At 36.1% G+C, this 17,528-nt stretch overlaps 1 long non-coding RNA gene across 1 annotated transcript; it reads right to left on the bottom strand.

Annotated features, from left to right (window-relative positions):
- Positions 1–28: 28 nt before the first annotated feature.
- Positions 29–1,348, bottom strand: LOC103415046 (uncharacterized). Its single transcript, XR_003768644.2, has 2 exons — positions 1,096–1,348; positions 29–275 (listed from the first exon to the last, which is right to left on the bottom strand). It is a non-coding gene; the product is annotated as an uncharacterized lncRNA (long non-coding RNA).
- Between the last annotated feature and the right edge of the window lie 16,180 nt (positions 1,349–17,528).

Here is a 17,528-nt window from a genome sequence, read left to right as displayed (position 1 = left end):
GGTTTTTTTTTTTTAATAAAATGTAAACTTTCATTAAACTTACATACATATAAAAGCCCACAACTAAACACAAACAAAAAAATGGGCCAGAACAACAACCCAACCCAAGGGTTGAGCCCGAAAAAGAAAGAAAAAAACGGAAAACCCTAGCTGCTAAGTTCCCTTGCCGCCGTCGAAGCAAGCTCCGGCGACCATGTACCAGCAATCCAACAAACACCAGAGGTGAAGACCATGAATCGCGATATCCAATCATGATTTCCTGCTTTTAACAACCCCTGAGCACAAACAAACATAATTTTCCTTCAGCTGATGAATTAACAATCACAATTCAAAGAGAAAAATAACCTTTTTCGTCATTGATTTATGAATTACTTGCATAATTCACATAGCAATATCATTTCTAAACAAAATAAAAAACTGAAGAACAAACAAGGAAAATTGATTAACATTTAGACCTAAAACTACTAGAACCGCTCAATTCCATTGGCGTAAAAGCACAACAACTGAAAATCTAGTTCTTGTCAATTTTCTTAGGCACCAAACTGAAAAAACTATAATAAAAATGGAAATATGAATAACCTAATAACGAAATCCATCAGATCTAAACAGGCATGCAGAGATCGAATCCAAAAACCAAATGCACAAATCCATCAGTATTTGGATTTCTTTTTTTCTTTGTTGGGGGTTAGAGAGAGAGAGAGAGAGGGAGGGAGAGTACAGTGGGTGTAACTATCCATCAGTATTCGAATCCATCAGTAATCCAAATAACAATCGAAACAAATATCCAAATACACAAATCCAAAACCGAAACCGAAAACAAAAAAAAACCGAAAAATCATGAAATAATTCAACAAATTAACTGATGCAGATCAAAAAAAAAAAGCAAATGGGTTCGTCTAAATGCCATAATCGGACTCCAACATCACATGCCCAGTGCCCATATTCAAATTCATAGTCAAGTCCACAATAGATCTAGAAATTCCAAAACATATTCAGAGAAAAATACAAACTTTTCCACCTTAAATTACATAAATTTCAAATGGGTAACCATAAAATTAAAAACCCATAAACTGAAAAATAGATAAAACCCACAACCTTTGCTGCAGCGATATCGCAGTGATCGTCGCAAGCTCTTACAATTCCTCTTTTCGTCGGGTCTCGAAAGGGGCAAGGGAAAATCATTGTTTGGAGAAAAAAAAAACCACAAGGAAGACAAGAGAAGACTAGAGAGAGTGATTTGGAGGAAGAGAGGAAGGAGAGGGAGAGAGAGAGAGACTGAGGAAGCAGAAAGGAAGTCGCGGCGGGGAGAAAGAGACTTTGAGATCTGAAAATGAAATGGGAATGGGACAGAGACGGCTAGGGTTTTAAGTTTTTTATAAAGCATTCAATATAAGAAACCTATAAATAATATACTGGTACAACTATAACAATAGAAAGTCTACAGTCAAGTTGGCTGACAGCATCTAAACCCAACCTACAGGTCAGGGGTTCGAACCTTGATGCTAACATATTTTTTTGTATTTATATATATATATTTTTTTTTCGGTTCGGTTCGGTCCGGTTCGGTTTCTGGACCTCAAAAACTGAAACCGAACCAGCCAGATTCGGTTCGGTTCGGTTTGGCAGTTTCGGTTCAGTTTTTTTTCGGTTCGGTTTGGTTTTCGGTTTTTTTCGGTTTTCGGTTATTTGAACCCACCCCTAGTGTTCATGGCTCGTTGGTATGTGGAGTCGGCGTTCTTGAGGCTGAATGGCATGACGACCCATTCATATATACCGAGTGCCCCGGGGCAACCAAAAGCGGTTTTATGGACATCAGCTTTGGCGATGAAAATTTGGTTATAACGAGCATGTCCATCCATAAAGGATAAGATCTCGTGGTGTGCCGCTGAGTCGATTAACAAATCTAAAATTGGCATTGGATACTCGTCTTTAGGCGTTGTTAAGTTCAAATATTGAAAATCAATACAGATGCGCAGGGCACCACTTTTCTTTAAAACGGGGACGATGTTTGCTAGCCAATCGACTTATCGAGCTGTCTGAATAAACCCAACTTTTAAAAGTCAAACGAGTTCATCTTTTAGGTTGAGTTGTACTTCGGTCGAAAATCGTTGAGGTGGTTGGCGGAATGGTTTACACCCAGGTTTGATGCGCAATTCATGTTCAATTACTGTACGATCTAGACCAGGCATCTCATGGTAACTCCAAGCAAAACAATCCTTAAATTCTTTAAGCAAATTACAAAGCTCAATTTTTACATGTTGGGGTAACAAAGTACTAATGAACAAAGGCCGTGGCTCTTTGACCGTTCCAACATTTTTTTCCTCTAATGGATCTTTAACTTGAGGCTGACTATCCTCAAGCTCGGCCGGTGCAGCCTGAACTTTGTCTAGTGATAGTATAAGGCCGTTGTCTCATTCAACCAAAAATTTGACTAAGTTGACGCCCGAATTTGGGTGTTTGGAAATAGCATAATAGTGGGCCAGCAGTCGTTCTATGGTAGATGAAATCGCGGCTCGACGTCTGTCCTGTCTTTCTTCAGGCATCAATGTCAGCGATCAGATCGGCCAACCCCAGTTTCGCCGACTCGTGATGGACAGTCTCAGCGCCTACCTCGATCACTTTCTAGACCGAAATTTGAGTCAGGTGCCCTTCCTCATTCAAACCATGTAGGGTAATATAACCGACATGATCATCGTAATACCGTGCCTAAATCATATTGACTTTGAAAGGCTGACTGTCGGCCGGATGAACCACAACTGATTTTTCGTCCCAAAAAAAGAGAACTTGAGATAAAGAAGAGGGAATGCAATTCGTTTGATGAATCCAATCCTGATCGAGCAATGCATTATACTCAGTCTTGGAGTCGACGATAAAAAATACGATCATGTGATTGCAACCTGCAATGTTTACCTCCAAAGGGATCACTCATTTGGTTTGGGATTTATCACCAACGAAGATGCTCATGGTTATTCCTGATGGGATGAGTTCGTCATTGGATCGTCGTAATGTTTTCATGATGGATATGGGGATGATATTGACCGTCGCCCTATAATCGACGAAAATTTTAGAGATTGGATAAACTTCAATGTGAGCCATGACATACAACGGCTTTAAATGTTGAAGATTAACTGAGGATAAGTAGGGAAACAATATGGCCAGAGCTGCTTTAAGTTTGTCGTTGTTATTTGCTTGCCCATCTTTGGCGATGGCGATGAAATCGACTTGTGTTACTTTCTTGGCAACCACATCACCATCCAAGAAATTTGGTTGGTGTGCAGTTGGCTGAAATTTAGCAGTTAAAACATGAACCATGCTAATTTCCATGTTTTCAAGGAATGAATGGCCCATCAGATATTGGTCGTCGTCTTCCGGGTTATTGAAAACTGCAGCATCGTGCATTACAACATCCTCGGCCTGATCATCATATGCCTCAACAGGTACTTGCTCTTGTGATATGTAACCTGACTTTGCTTCCTTCTGACTGTCGTCTTCAAGCCCGTTCATTTCTGGTGTCTTACTTTGCCCATGCAGTGTTTTACGGGCTCGTTCTTCATATGCGATCCAGGCGTCCCTTATGTCTAGGTAGGTGTTCAGACATGCCACATGATCTTTTTTATCGACCGTAAGACCGAAGAGAGATACGGTCGAGAAGACTTCGAAGTGGTGCCGTAAGTATTGAAGTCTTCAAGAGAAAAATGAAGCTCAGCCATATCAATGTCCGTGTATGGATCGACCTCAAAGCCAAAGACCTTAGCTTCTCGTGTGTGCTGGAACCTGGCCTTCATTGCTGGATCGGTGGTTTTTTGGATAATCTATTCAGCATCAGGACAAGTTAGTGCCAGGACGAGAGCTTCTTAACACGCCTTGGGTAGGCCGTACAAATTGTTGGCAGAATATTTCGTATGTAACTCTCTCGTGTACTCGAAGGATTCACCGAGGAATAGAGGGTGTAGATTCCGTCGAACTCTTATTAACGGCTCTTTCAGGGGTAACAGGGGAAGTTTGCTTTCAGTGTCTTTCCCAAACTGCTCAAAATGAACTTTCATCTCCCCAGGCTGAAGGAGGAGTTTGATGAGCTTCTCGGACTCTTTAATGGTGGTTTCAAAGTCGTGATCGATTCCCTTTTGCCCTTGTAATTCAGCCATGATTGTTGGGGTTTGTCGGTCATCTCCGATTCTTATAGCTTCTTTCAGTTGCCATTTAGCGGTCGAAACGGTCTAGGTTGCCTGTCGTCGAGCCATGCAATCTATCCACTAGCGTCGACGTTTTTGAGATTTGGATAATGCAGTATACATGACAGTGGGAGAGTTATAACTGTACCAACGTTGGTTGCGTGGCTCAGGCAGCTTGAAGGTTTTTTTATTCACCATTGAACTTGAACTGCTGGAATTACGCGAGTAATAATCCTCGTTATAAAACGGCGCGTTGAAATCAAGACGTTGTCTGGCCAAGGTAGTTCCGTATGTTCATTCTTAAAGGCCGAGCCTATAAAACACTTCTGGCGCTGGCCTCTGCCAAGTTCCTTTGGAGGTGTCGTCGCGGCCTTGGATGGTTGCCATAATGTTGAAGTCTGAGGCAATCTCTCATTCGATTAGGTTAATACGACGCATGCTTTACAATTGCTGCACAAAACCATCAGCCCGTCAGTTTCTTCTACACTAGAGTCTGACATAGATTCGACTACGATCGATCCCAAAAACTCAGTGGGCAGTTCATTGGAAAATAGATCAATTTTGAGTCGTGGCCGAAAGTTTTGCTTTGGGACGTGTTGTATTAGGACAAACTCGGCATTCCCTTTGCGCTTGGGCAAATAGACATCTACCAGGCCAACTGTTGTCGAATGGAATGGATCAACGTCGACCGCCATTTGTTTTTCAGGAAACTTTAGCTTGTCTTTATCAATCCAGCTTTGAATATCATCACGGAACACGACGCAGTTGTTCGTGGTATACTTAGTCGAGTTATAGTACTTGCAATACGTCTTTCCTTTAAGCTCTTCGGCCTTAGGAATGTTATGTTCTGGCCGAAGTTTGATAATGTTTGCTAACAACAACTGGTCGAAAATTGCATCGGCCTTAGTGATATAAAAAAGATAAACTTTTGATGTTTTCGTCGTCTCTTCAGTGGCCGAACGGGTTTTGGCACCCTTGAAATTAATTTGAGTCAATGCCTTGCATACATATGGTTTATCTATTACTATCTTGGCCGCGTCCACACTGATGTATTGGGAATCTTTGCATTCGGCCGATGCGTAGCTGACTGTGGGATTTTTATAAATCGTTCCTCGGGATGGGGACTTTGAGATCTTTTCCTATCTAAGCAAATAATCATATTTCTTGACATGTTGGGCTAATTCGTACATATCTCGGAAGTTTGCCCCCAGTAATTTCTTTTTGTACTCCACGTCTAGCCCATTCAGAGCAAACCTAACAAATTCGACTTCGGGTAGAGGTACTCAGCACCAATTCCTTGCCGATTTAAACCTTGTAAGATAGTCAATTGGTGACTCATCAGATGCTTAAGCCATCTTAGCCAATGAAGAAACTTACATTTCCATCCCCGGCCGATAAAATTGTTCGTGAAATTTCTCGACCAGCTCCTCCCAACTTTGGATGGAATTAAGTGGGAGGTTGATATACCATGCGAATGTTGAGCCTATCAACAAAAAGTTGAATAGTCATAGTTTATGGAAATCACTATTGACATCTCCGCATTGCGTATTAAACCGGGCCACATGTTCTAACAAGGACAAGGACGATTTTCTAGCAAAAAGGCTGAAATCTGGGATCTTGAAGACTTTAGGATATTCGAATTTTTCCACATAAGCTGGATATGGATGAATGAATTTCAAAAACTTCGGCCCATTTTTCATGGTCAAATCGATCATCCTTTGGACCTCGATCATATTGACGGATGCTACTTTCATTCTCTGGTCAGATCCATCTGACCTGCTACTTGATTCTTTTTTTTTTCAAGTCAATTGTTTTGAGCCGAGTAGATCCTACTTCGGTCTGTAGTGGATTACTTTTGAGTGGAAATTGTCGATACTGATCAACAGGTCCCCCTACGAAGAACCTGCTAACTAATAATTCGAGCAATTGGGTGTGTGTTTCACCATTACTTCGTATTACCTCGAGCAAACTATTCATTTTTTGGATAACTGTATGTTCAACCTACCAAGATTGCTCGTCAAGTCGTCTTCGAAGAAATGACCTAGTTTGAGGGTCAGAGCCTTCACCACCGTCTTCGTCGCAGTCCTCCACTATTGTTTCAATGAAAACGCCTGCAATTCAATTGGGTACTTCTGTGTTTCAAGGCTGGGTACCGAGACAAACTTCATTTTTTCAGTGTGTCACACTTGCAACCTCAAGGGTCACAGCAACGAGGGGATTTTGCACATGTGACACTTCTTGTCTAGGACTCTATACTGGCAGATCGATCGTTGACTTTCCCATAATTGTTTTCTTTTTAACCGATCGTGTCTTAATGGTCATGAACTTCGTAGTTTTAGCACTTGGTTTGACCCTAAAAACTACCAAGCCTACGTGGCGTGCAGGCCGAGTAACTAATGAGCTAACTACGTCATTCGATTAATGCAGGGCGTGCCAACTCATCGACCGTGGAGTAAAATATGTTGATGTTACGTTGGGTGCTTTGCTGACTTCTTGATCTTGCGATTACGACTGAGGAATGAACACTCTCGACCTTCGGGTTCTAGAGCCTGAAGACAAGGCTGCTAGTTCTACAAAGTTCACCAATCGTCGGTGTTGAATTCGGTCACGGTGATTATATTCGTAAGAGTATAAGCACGCAGAATTAACACTAGACCATATAGACACAAGTATTCAAATCAGATATACGTTTTAATCGTAAATGTGGTTCGGCCGTCAGAATGTCACTCTAAATCTAACTTATCAGTATACAATCATAAAATAACTCAACGTTCAACGCATCGAGTTTGGTGATTCGTAACACCTCACTTCGCCGAGAAGGTTCGTGAGATGACCTCTGCCAATAAGGATTCGAAAACCCTTCTCGATCGAGACTTGGATATATAACCAGTCGGCCTTGACGTATTGCTATTTATCCAAACTGAAGTTGTTTCGCGGTCGGTTGATTCTACGACGACAGTGTTGTTTATTCAAACTGAAGATGTTCGCCAGTTGCCTTCACAGTGCTGTTTATCCAAACTGAAGATGTGTCGGTGAAAAGGAAATAAAAATCTCAAGGTTGTTGAGAGGTTTCTCGTAGAGCGAGAGTTTACATAAAGCAGTTTGTGTGTTGAATTGGAAGGGGCTTGAATGATGCACTCATCCCTCTATTTATAGTAGCAAACCTGCTTCTGATCGAATCAAAACTATACTCGAATTAGGACTCCTTACCCCGATCCAATCTTATCTCGGCCACACCTACTCCTATTAGGACTTTGAACTCAACCCCTTATCAAGCCACATTTATTCCCAAGTTTCATCATCCTTATCCTGCCGATACTCCTTATTGTACATGATTCAACTACCTCATCCTGATGGCCCCTAAGCAAAGATTTTGGGACAAGAACAATTCTAAACTCGGCCCAAACCAATATTTTAGGCACAAACAGTCGCATAAACCAATTTTTTTTATTTAATTTTATATTATAAATTTTAAAATATAGTCGTTTTCATAAGTTTTTATTATTTTTTTTTAATTTTGCGCTACGAATATTAATATTTCATCGCCTAACCCTTATTTACTTATTTTTTATTTTATATTGTTAAACTAAATTATTTCTTTATTTTTTATTATTTTCTTTGCGCGACGAATGCACATTTGGTCGCCTAAACCTTATTTATTTTAATTTATTTATATTTTAAATTGTAAAATAAACTTTTTTTATTTTTTATAAATTTTGCGCGACGAACCAATATTTTGTCACGCAAAATCCTTTAAATTTAGATGGGAGCAAAAAATGGGACATGGGAATTAATTTTTTTTTTTTTAAGGCTTGTCGCGCAAAACATTGCGTGACCAACACTTTTTTGTGCAAAAAGTTTGGCACAACCAACACTTTGTTGTGCAAAACTTTGCGTGACTAATATTTCATCGCGCAAAACTCTAAAAATTTGAGTGGGCATAAAAAATGGGACATGGGATTTTTTTTTATTTTTAAAAAAGACTTTGCACGACCAATATTTCGTCACGCAAAATCCTTAAATTTGGACAAGAGCCAAAAATAGGACGTGGGAATTTTTTTTAAAGACTTTGCGCGACCAACACTTCGTCGCACAAAACTCTAAAAATTTGGAGGGGCACCAAAAATAGGATGTGAGAAATTTTTTTTAAGACTTTGCTCGACCAATATTCGTCGAGCAAACTCGTATCCTTCGTCGCGCAAAGTGATACGGTTTTTAAAACCAAATTAACTCCTCCACCATTTTCTCAATGTCTTTCTCTACTCTTACCTCTCCTCTCTCTTTCCCTCTCCTCAAATCCGACCCTCTCTCTCATTTAATCTCTCTTCTCTCTCTTCACTATCTCTCACTCTCACTCTCTCTCACTATCTCCTATAATTCTCTCACACTCACTCCTCCCTCTCATTCTCACTCACTCTCAATCTTGCCAAAAGGTATATTCTCCCCAAATTTTAATTTTTTTTCATTAATATGTGTTTTTGGAGTTAGTTTTGAGTTTGGTGCAGGATTTGGTGAGGAGTGGAGTTTGGGGTCGGATTTGGGGTATACCAATTTTAGGGGAGTTATTTGACCATATTTTTTTTTTGTAGGGAATCGTTGAGACTTTGACGGCTAAAGTGGAGGATTAGGATGCTATCAAAACATATCCCCACCACTACCACCACAATAGACTTGTATTAGGATTTTATTATTGTACTTTGTTAATTTATGTGAACATTTTGAATATATTATATATATTGGATAATTTAATCACTAATTTTCATATGTAATTTTATTTTGAATATGTCAATTTAAATTAAAGTAATTAAAAAAATAAAATCATACAATTAAATTTAAAAAGTAAAAATTCGAAAAATCTTGCACTGCCAAATATTTCGTTGTGTAAACAATTAATATAAGAGAAATTATAAAACAAAAAGTCAAAAACCTTGCACGACAAAATATTTCATCACGCAAAATATTAAATTAATTTATTTTAATTAAAAATTAAAAAAAAATAATCCTCGTTGCTCAAAGTTGCTTTGCACGACCAAGATTAATTTTCGTTGCGCAAACCCTATCTTCATGAGCTTTGCACAACGAACCATGTGTGACCAAAATTTTGTTGCGCAAGGTTTTGCACAACGAAATTGTACTTTGTGCAACAAACTTATTTCGTCGCGCAAAGTATTTTTTGTAGTAGTGGGTGTATGTTTATAACTCTCTTTTCTTTTTTCTGATTCATTTTTTTCCATTTTTGTTGCTAATAGAAAAAAAGGTAGAGAATGATTTTTTTGCCCCTACATGGGATAGGATTTTAATAAAAATTTAAATTGGGAATATAATTGATAACAAACTCCACAACCAGACTATGATTAACAATTTTCTTTACCATAATGGAAGCGTCACCACAGAAACCACGAGCTTTTTTTTTCAACTTTTGGACTATAAAAGCTTCAATTACCACAGTATATATGAATCTGGCGGCCATTAAACATCCATGCATGCATGCACACGCAGCATATTCAATTTGTGTATATCTCTCTCTACTCTGTAGCAATACTGATTGGAGTATGTGCATGAAGGGTCTATTAATATAAGTTGCATAACACCACTTCGTTCGGGTCCATGTATCATCAAAAGAAAAGGTTGACGGACAATATGAATTGACAGAATATCTCTCTAAATTATAGAAAACGTGCTTAATTTTGGTCCCTAGATATGTTATTTTAATCCATTCCCATGACTCAATAGAGTTCATCATGGATATGCTTGACCAACACAAACTTTATCTTCCTTAGCTACCTGAATATGACCCAAATCTATCAATTAGTATGTGATAATTAATGTAGAGAACATAACAAAATCTCATATTGAAAATTTGACATCATAAGAATATAATTTATATGAAGTAGTTTTACATTTATGTTTAATTATATCAAAAATATTTTGTGATAAAACCTCAAACTTACTAAATTAGCAGGCGATTCAATACAACATAATATTTGTGTTTTTATGGTAGTCATATGAAAATATACTCTACGAGATTCAAAATTTTATGCGCTACAGTTGAACAACCAGAATATATATTTATGGAGAAGAAGTTGAATAAGTTTTAGTGTAATTAGGATAATGTTAAGAGACTAAATTTTTAAACTAAATTTAAAAACTAAATTTGAAAACCAAATACTATATCACCAATAAAAAATAAGCATGTTAATCCATATTTAAATAATAATACATTCATCAATAATCACATTATTTGATTTATAAAATTTAATAAAATTTTGATCTCTCTAATATTACTCGTGTAATTATTAGTCAAAGAACATGAAAGTACAAGTCTGGTTGTTGTGTTGCTCGTTTTGAAACCGTCCTTTGTTTTGCAAGTTGGGCCGGCCGAAGCTTCATATTCAAGCTAGATAGCGTAGAAATCTCAACACGTTGCATATGAAGATATGACACAAAGGTTTTTTTCGGTTTTCCAGGTACAAAATAATTAACAACCAAACATGTTTGGTAAAAATGACAATTCCTTTATTAGATAGCCTAACAAATGTTACATAAAATTTTCATTATAAAAGGAATACAGGTAATACATCACGTATTTTTATACATAGTGGAAAATTTTATTTTTTAATTTATTAACTTTTTAACAAACATATCCTTCCATTTATATAGTAACACATGGTGTACCACCTTGTGTTTCGGTCACAATGAAAAATCTCTCTAAATTTGAAAAGACAAATTTTAAATTTTTTAAAAATTTAAGATTTTTAGCTAAAATGTTCCCTGAGATTTGCATAACTCCTCAATTTGGTCTCTGAGATTGTCCACCATCAATGATTTTGGTCCTTGGGTGAAAATTTATTTTATATGAGGATTAAAATGAAAAAATTACCCTTACTTTAATAAACAATAGGCCAAAATATTTTGACCAAAATTGAAGGTATTTTTGTCATTTTATTCTTCTTTTATGGAGATTTTTCGCGAAATGACCAAAATAATTGATTGTGGACAAACTCATGGGCCAATTCTATCTATTTCAAATCTCAAAGATCAAAGTGAGGAGGAGTTATGCAAATCTCATTGACCATTTTGGCTAAAATTTACACCAAGGGATGAGAAAATAAATTAGTTTCAAACTTAAAAATTTAAGATTTTTAGCTAAAATGTTCCCTGAGATTTGCATAACTCCTCAATTTGGTCTCTGAGATTGTCCACCATCAATGATTTTGGTCCTTGGGTGAAAATTTATTTTACATGAGGATTAAAATGACAAAATTACCCTCACTTTAATAAACAATAGGCCAAAATATTTTGACCAAAATTGAAGGTATTTTTGTCATTTTATTCTTCTTTTATGGAGATTTTTCGCGAAATGAACAAAATAATTGATTGTGGACAAACTCATGGACCAATTCTATCTATTTCAAATCTCAGAGATCAAAGTGAGGAGGAGTTATGCAAATCTCATTAACCATTTTGGCTAAAATTTACACCAAGAGATGAGAAAATAAATTAGTTTCAAACTTGTCATCTATAAGATTCGAACCTAAAACCTTTCTTCTCAACATGTTGCATATGAATTTTTTTTTAAAGGAGAGCAACTGGTGGCAAGTCACGGTTATCCATCCCGGGGGGCCGGGAAGACTCACAAAGGCATTTCAGCCTCTCCCAGGCCACAAATATGACTTCTACACTAGCAGCAGGTTTCAAACCCGAAACCTCTAGTTTTTAGTTTTATGAAAGCCTCATAATTTGTCATTTACCACTAAACCACCAACTCATAGTTGCATTTGCATATGAAAATACGACATAAAGGTTTTTGTTGGTTTTCCTGGTACAAAATAATTAACAACCAAACATGTTTGGTCTCGTTCAAAAAAAAAAAACATGTTCGGTAAAAATGACAATTCTTTTTTTAAATAACTAAACAAATGTAAATTTACAAGAATTTTTTTATTGTGAGCAGAATTGGGTGGTACACAACGTGTTTTTATATAAGTAGTGGAAAACTTTATTTTTAAATTATTAACTTTTTGACACACATATCTCACCATTTGTATAGTGACATATGGTGTATCATCCCATGTTCCAGTTATTCTAAAAAAATCTCTCTAAATTTACAAAGACAAATTTTAAAATTTTAAAAAATTTAATGCATAAAAGTAATTTTTTTTATACAACAATTTACACCAAGGGATGAGAAAATAAATTGGTTTCAAACTCGTCATTTATGAGATTCGAACATAAAACCTCTCTTATAAGTGTAGAAGACTACCACTGTACCTTATTAGTAAGTGGCAAACACATTTTTTTAAACAGTGTAAATTTACCAAAGACACTTTTATGACATGATAAACACTTAGCGTAGTTTAACCATGAAAAAAAGGAAAATACATCTAGGTTTGGAACTCACAGCTATAATACATACACACACACACATATAGTGTTTTGCCATCCATATGATTCAAATTTAAAACTTATTTCATCATAAATAACTACTATTACAACAGCCACCAGTTGGTATATGAATGTGGAGTGTGGAGTGTGGAGTGTGCTAGGATTGAGATGAGTTTTTTGAGTGAGAAACAATAAGAAATCAAAATTTGAAATTAAACTTCATTTTTGTTTTATAGAATATAGACTATACAATTTACAAAGCTACATTTTCTAACAAATTTAACAGCATATGTTTGTCACTTAGTACTACTATCTAATTGTAATCCTCTTTACTGGTGGTAAATGAGAGGTTATATGTTCGATTCTTGCCAAAAGCGAATTTGAACCACATTATTCGTAGCATATTATGAAACTTAACTCATTCTTCTATTTTATTAGTATAAATAATATCATTTGTTAAAAAAAAAAAAAAAAAAAAAAAAAAAAAAAAAAAAAAAGCATATGCTTAAACAAAAGCGAACCTTTTTCTACCATTCTTTAATTGTCATTATCACTACTAATTATTTAATTAGGAGAGAAGATCTGAACGTAAGACTTGTCAAATATATTTAGGTCATCAACTTGAAAGTGCAATTACAGAACCTGTGTACGGCGTCCGCAGCCGTACCCACCAACTATCCTACCTGCATTGCCCACAGATCCGAAATTGGGAATTTGGACGAATCTCGTAGCTTTCACGTTACTTTCACGTGCCAGCCAGCACCAAAGTCTTTCAATTATGACAATGTCATAGACCCTACAGATTTGGATTTTTTTATATTATTTTCAACGTCTTCAAGTCTCGGTGGGATTCTGCGAAATTTCATTTTCATTATTTTTGTCTTTTATTAGCTACATTCCAAGCTATTCGTTCAAAGTTGCTTCCGTTTTGTTTCGGGAACTTATGTTTACACTCCTTTTAGTCTAACAAACACTTATCTTTACTTTAGGTTATCAGATTAGATTATCGAGTAAATTGTAGTAATATTTTTTTAACTTTAATTTAATTGGAAAAATGATATTTTAATTAAAAATTCATTACCATTGATCCGTCAATTCATCGAAACGTGCATCTATGGTTCCTCAACTAAAAATCAAATATTATTGGTCCCTCAACTTTAATTTAACTGAAGAAATGATTCCTCAACTTTAACCCAACTGGAGCAATGTTCACTCAACTTTAACTCAATTGTAGCAATAGTCCTTTCAACATAAATCATTTTGACAAAATTCTGACAAAGTTGATGAAAATGATCATAACTACACGTTTTGATGAATTGAGGGACCCCAATTGTAGCAATAGTTATTTCAACATAACTCATTTTGATAAAATTCTGACTAAGTTGATGAAAAAGACCATAGCTACACATTTTGATGAGTTGATGAACCAATGCTAATAGATTTTTAGTTGATTGATCATTGCTACAATTTACTTTAAATTATCAAACAAAAGCAGCATCCCAAAGAAAAAATAGTGTGAATTCATCATTTATCTTGTTACTTCTTCTTGATGAGATGATATATATTATAAAATTCTGCAATTAATGAGAAAATGAATTTGAACTTTTGTAGCTTTGTAGCTAACTTAATCCGCGTCAGCAATACCTCTCGTTAAGTTCATCCTAATATAAGTTTCAATTAGCCAGTTTTAATGAATTCGAAATAATATGTTAATTTTTTTTAACAAGTAATATTATTTACACTAAAAGAGTGGATTAAGAGTGAGCTAAGCATCATAATAGTTTAGTAATAACAATGTGGTTCAAATTCATCTTTTGACAAAAATAAACATAAAACCTCTCACTTATGTTTAAATAAAGAGTAAACTGTCGATTTGCCCCCTGAACTATCACCCAACTTTCGATTTGCCCCCTGAACTTTTTAATTGGAAAATTAAGGACTTAAACTAATTTTTTTGGCCGATTTCCCCCCTACCGTTAGTTTTTCATAAATTTCATCCAAATTAACGTTAACTCTTATCACGTGCAAACCACGTAACTCTCATTTGTGGACAAAAGCGTCATTTCACTAGACCTTCAGACAGAAAAGCTATAGAATCACACATATTTGCATAGGTTTATATTTTAGAAATCTAAGGTTTTCAATTATTTTAAAGAATGAAGTGACCGAACTACCCACACAGGTTGTGCATATGCTTCCATTTAACAGAAATTTGGATGGAATGAATGAAAAATTAACAGCAGGGGGCAAATCGGCCAAAAAAAATTAGTTTAAGTCCTTAATTTTCCAATTAAAAAGTTCAGGGGGCAAATCGAAAGTTGGGTGATAGTTCAGGGGGCAAATCGACAGTTTACTCTTAAATAAACACAAGATTTTTGTCCTCGCTAAATGGAGTGACCAATTAAGATGTTGGGACATGCATGGTTCAGGCCCTTCTATATATATATACATAGATATATATACATACATACATACATACATATATATATACATACATACATATATACATATATATATGTGCAGCATGCAGCATGCAGCATGCTTGTGATTAAGTTGCATAATATTCGTTTAAAATTCGTTTGGCATTTTCTATCTTCCAGTTGTTTTAAAACGTGTTAAATAAATCATGCATCGCTTTGGAATCTCATGACTAGTCATGATCAAACACGGGATCATCTTTCATGGCTAAAGTGGACCTCCCTTATCTTAATATTATCAGAATCGGTACATTTGCTATTATTACAGTTCACTCAGGGTGCGTTTGGTACGTGGGACGGGACGGGACGGAACGGGATGAGGCGTTCCGTCCCGCGTTTGGTGCGCCAAAAATGGGTGGAACGGGCTGTTCCACGGGACAGATTTTGGGTGTTTTTGCGTCCCACCTCCACCCCCTGGAACGGGTTTGTTCCACGTCTGTGGAACACAATGTTTTACCATTTTAAGACAAATATACCCCATGTCTTTTTCAAAAATTACACCTTCGTTCCGTCCCGTCCCGTTCCGTTCCGTCCCGTCCCGTCCCGTCCCGTTCCGTTCCGTCCCGTCCCGTCCCGTTCCGTCCCGTCTGCGTACCAAACACACCCTCAGTGCATATCTATTCAACATGAAAATAACGATTTTGGAAAGAGAGAGAAAAAAAAAACATAACCAAAATAACAGCGGATATAATATTTTGTTTCACTCATAATAAATATACAACGTGTGGATAATCAATTATACATAACGTTAATTAAACGGTCAATCAGCATTCAAGTATGAGATAACGAAACATGTCGGATAAAAAGATAAGCACGGGCAAGAGAGGTGGAAGATAAGCACGGGCAAGAGAGGTGGAAAAAAGCTGAAATGATGACTTCGGAATTGAATTGTTAATCAAACAGTTCAATGATATTTTTACAAGAAAAATCCCTATAAGATGTCTTCGGAATTGAAAGGTTTCAATGAGCATTCAACATTGCGCTACGAGATATGAAACATGTCGGAAAAAAAAGTCCAAAAGGAGGACTCACTTCAAATGGAGCTACCATTATTGCACGGGCCACTAGTGTGATTTATAATTAAGTCTCGAATGATATGTATATGGCTAGCTGCAAAGCTGCTGAAGAAAATATCATGATCTAATTTCTGAAGTTGGTTTTTTAAAAATTCAATTTCTAAAGTTGTGGAGTAGAGAGCATGTTAAATCAATAACGTGAATTGCATGCAACTTAATAATGGTGAATGGTGGGGTTTATGAACTGAATTCTAAATTGCAATATAAACCCAAAAGCGATAAGAGCATCTGTCTTTGTCTTCAACATATCTCATGTCTGCTTCTATTTCGAAGAAAGGAAATAACCCGAATATGATCGATCAATCGAATTAGATAAAATTCGATTAGTGCTTGGTTCAATTTCAGTAAATTTATCAAGCATAAACATCAACTACAAAGAAAATATCTCAGGCATATCAAGATAAAACTAGAGGTATTATGAAATACAAGTTACAACTCCGATCCTATTTGATTTGACAAAATCTACAAACATAAGAGTTACTTTAAAATGTGACTATCCAATTCAAAACTAATTCTCAGTAAATAAAGAAGTTCTAAGTTTTTATAAGCAGTTACACTGGATTTTTATGATTTGATGTTGAATCCTCAACAATTATTATTATCGTAAATTACCACCAATAATTATAGTTTAGATATTTGGAAACTATTCACAAATCACAATCGAGAGCCACCTTTCGGCTAGGGTGGGCTTCAGCTTAGTGCAACTTGGGTAATTGATTTTTTGGTGCTCATTTCCTTTTTCTTTTTTAAGAAGGATATAATAACCTACAGTAATTTCATCTAAATTACTGAAAAGGGAAAGATCAATACGAACTCCAAACGTGTGTTGCTAATTCTTTTGAAGTTCATACATCTAGTAAAAATTAGCCTACCTCACCCAATTAAAAATTAACGCCACTTCACCTTGACAACTCCTAAAATAAAAATTATAGTCCACTGATGTGAAAATTTCTAGCTCTCCTCGCTTATCGAGTAAAGGATCTTATGATTAAGATTAGAAATGCATAATTATTTGGAAACTACATGACATAAAATGTAAATCTTGTATTTGGCAACAGTGTAAGTTGGAATTAAGAAATCATGTTCATGAATTGAAGCGCATCTGTCATGCTTACCTTATACAGACCACACAACTTGTACGAGTTTGTGCGATCCCAAACTCTATGTTTATGTTTATGTCTAAGAAAACAAGGAAATATAAAGTAATTAAAGAATTAGACAAAGTCTTTACAAGTACAGAATGACTGGATGATACGCAGCCTTGCTTTTTAAAAATGAGTGATAAGAAAACCCACACACGGAGTGGTCCTTCCCACGTGCAGACAGTGCCAAAATAGCACACCCTGTCATCAAATTGATGTTTTTGTTGTGGCATAAATTTAGAGATAGAAGAGACGGAAATCGGTCGAAAGAATAAA

Source organism: Malus domestica, chromosome 05, assembly GCF_042453785.1.
Source record: "Malus domestica chromosome 05, GDT2T_hap1".
Classification (NCBI taxonomy): domain Eukaryota; kingdom Viridiplantae; phylum Streptophyta; class Magnoliopsida; order Rosales; family Rosaceae; genus Malus; species Malus domestica.
The sequence above is the reverse complement of the archived record's forward strand: the minus strand, read 5'-3'. Positions and strand labels throughout refer to the sequence as shown.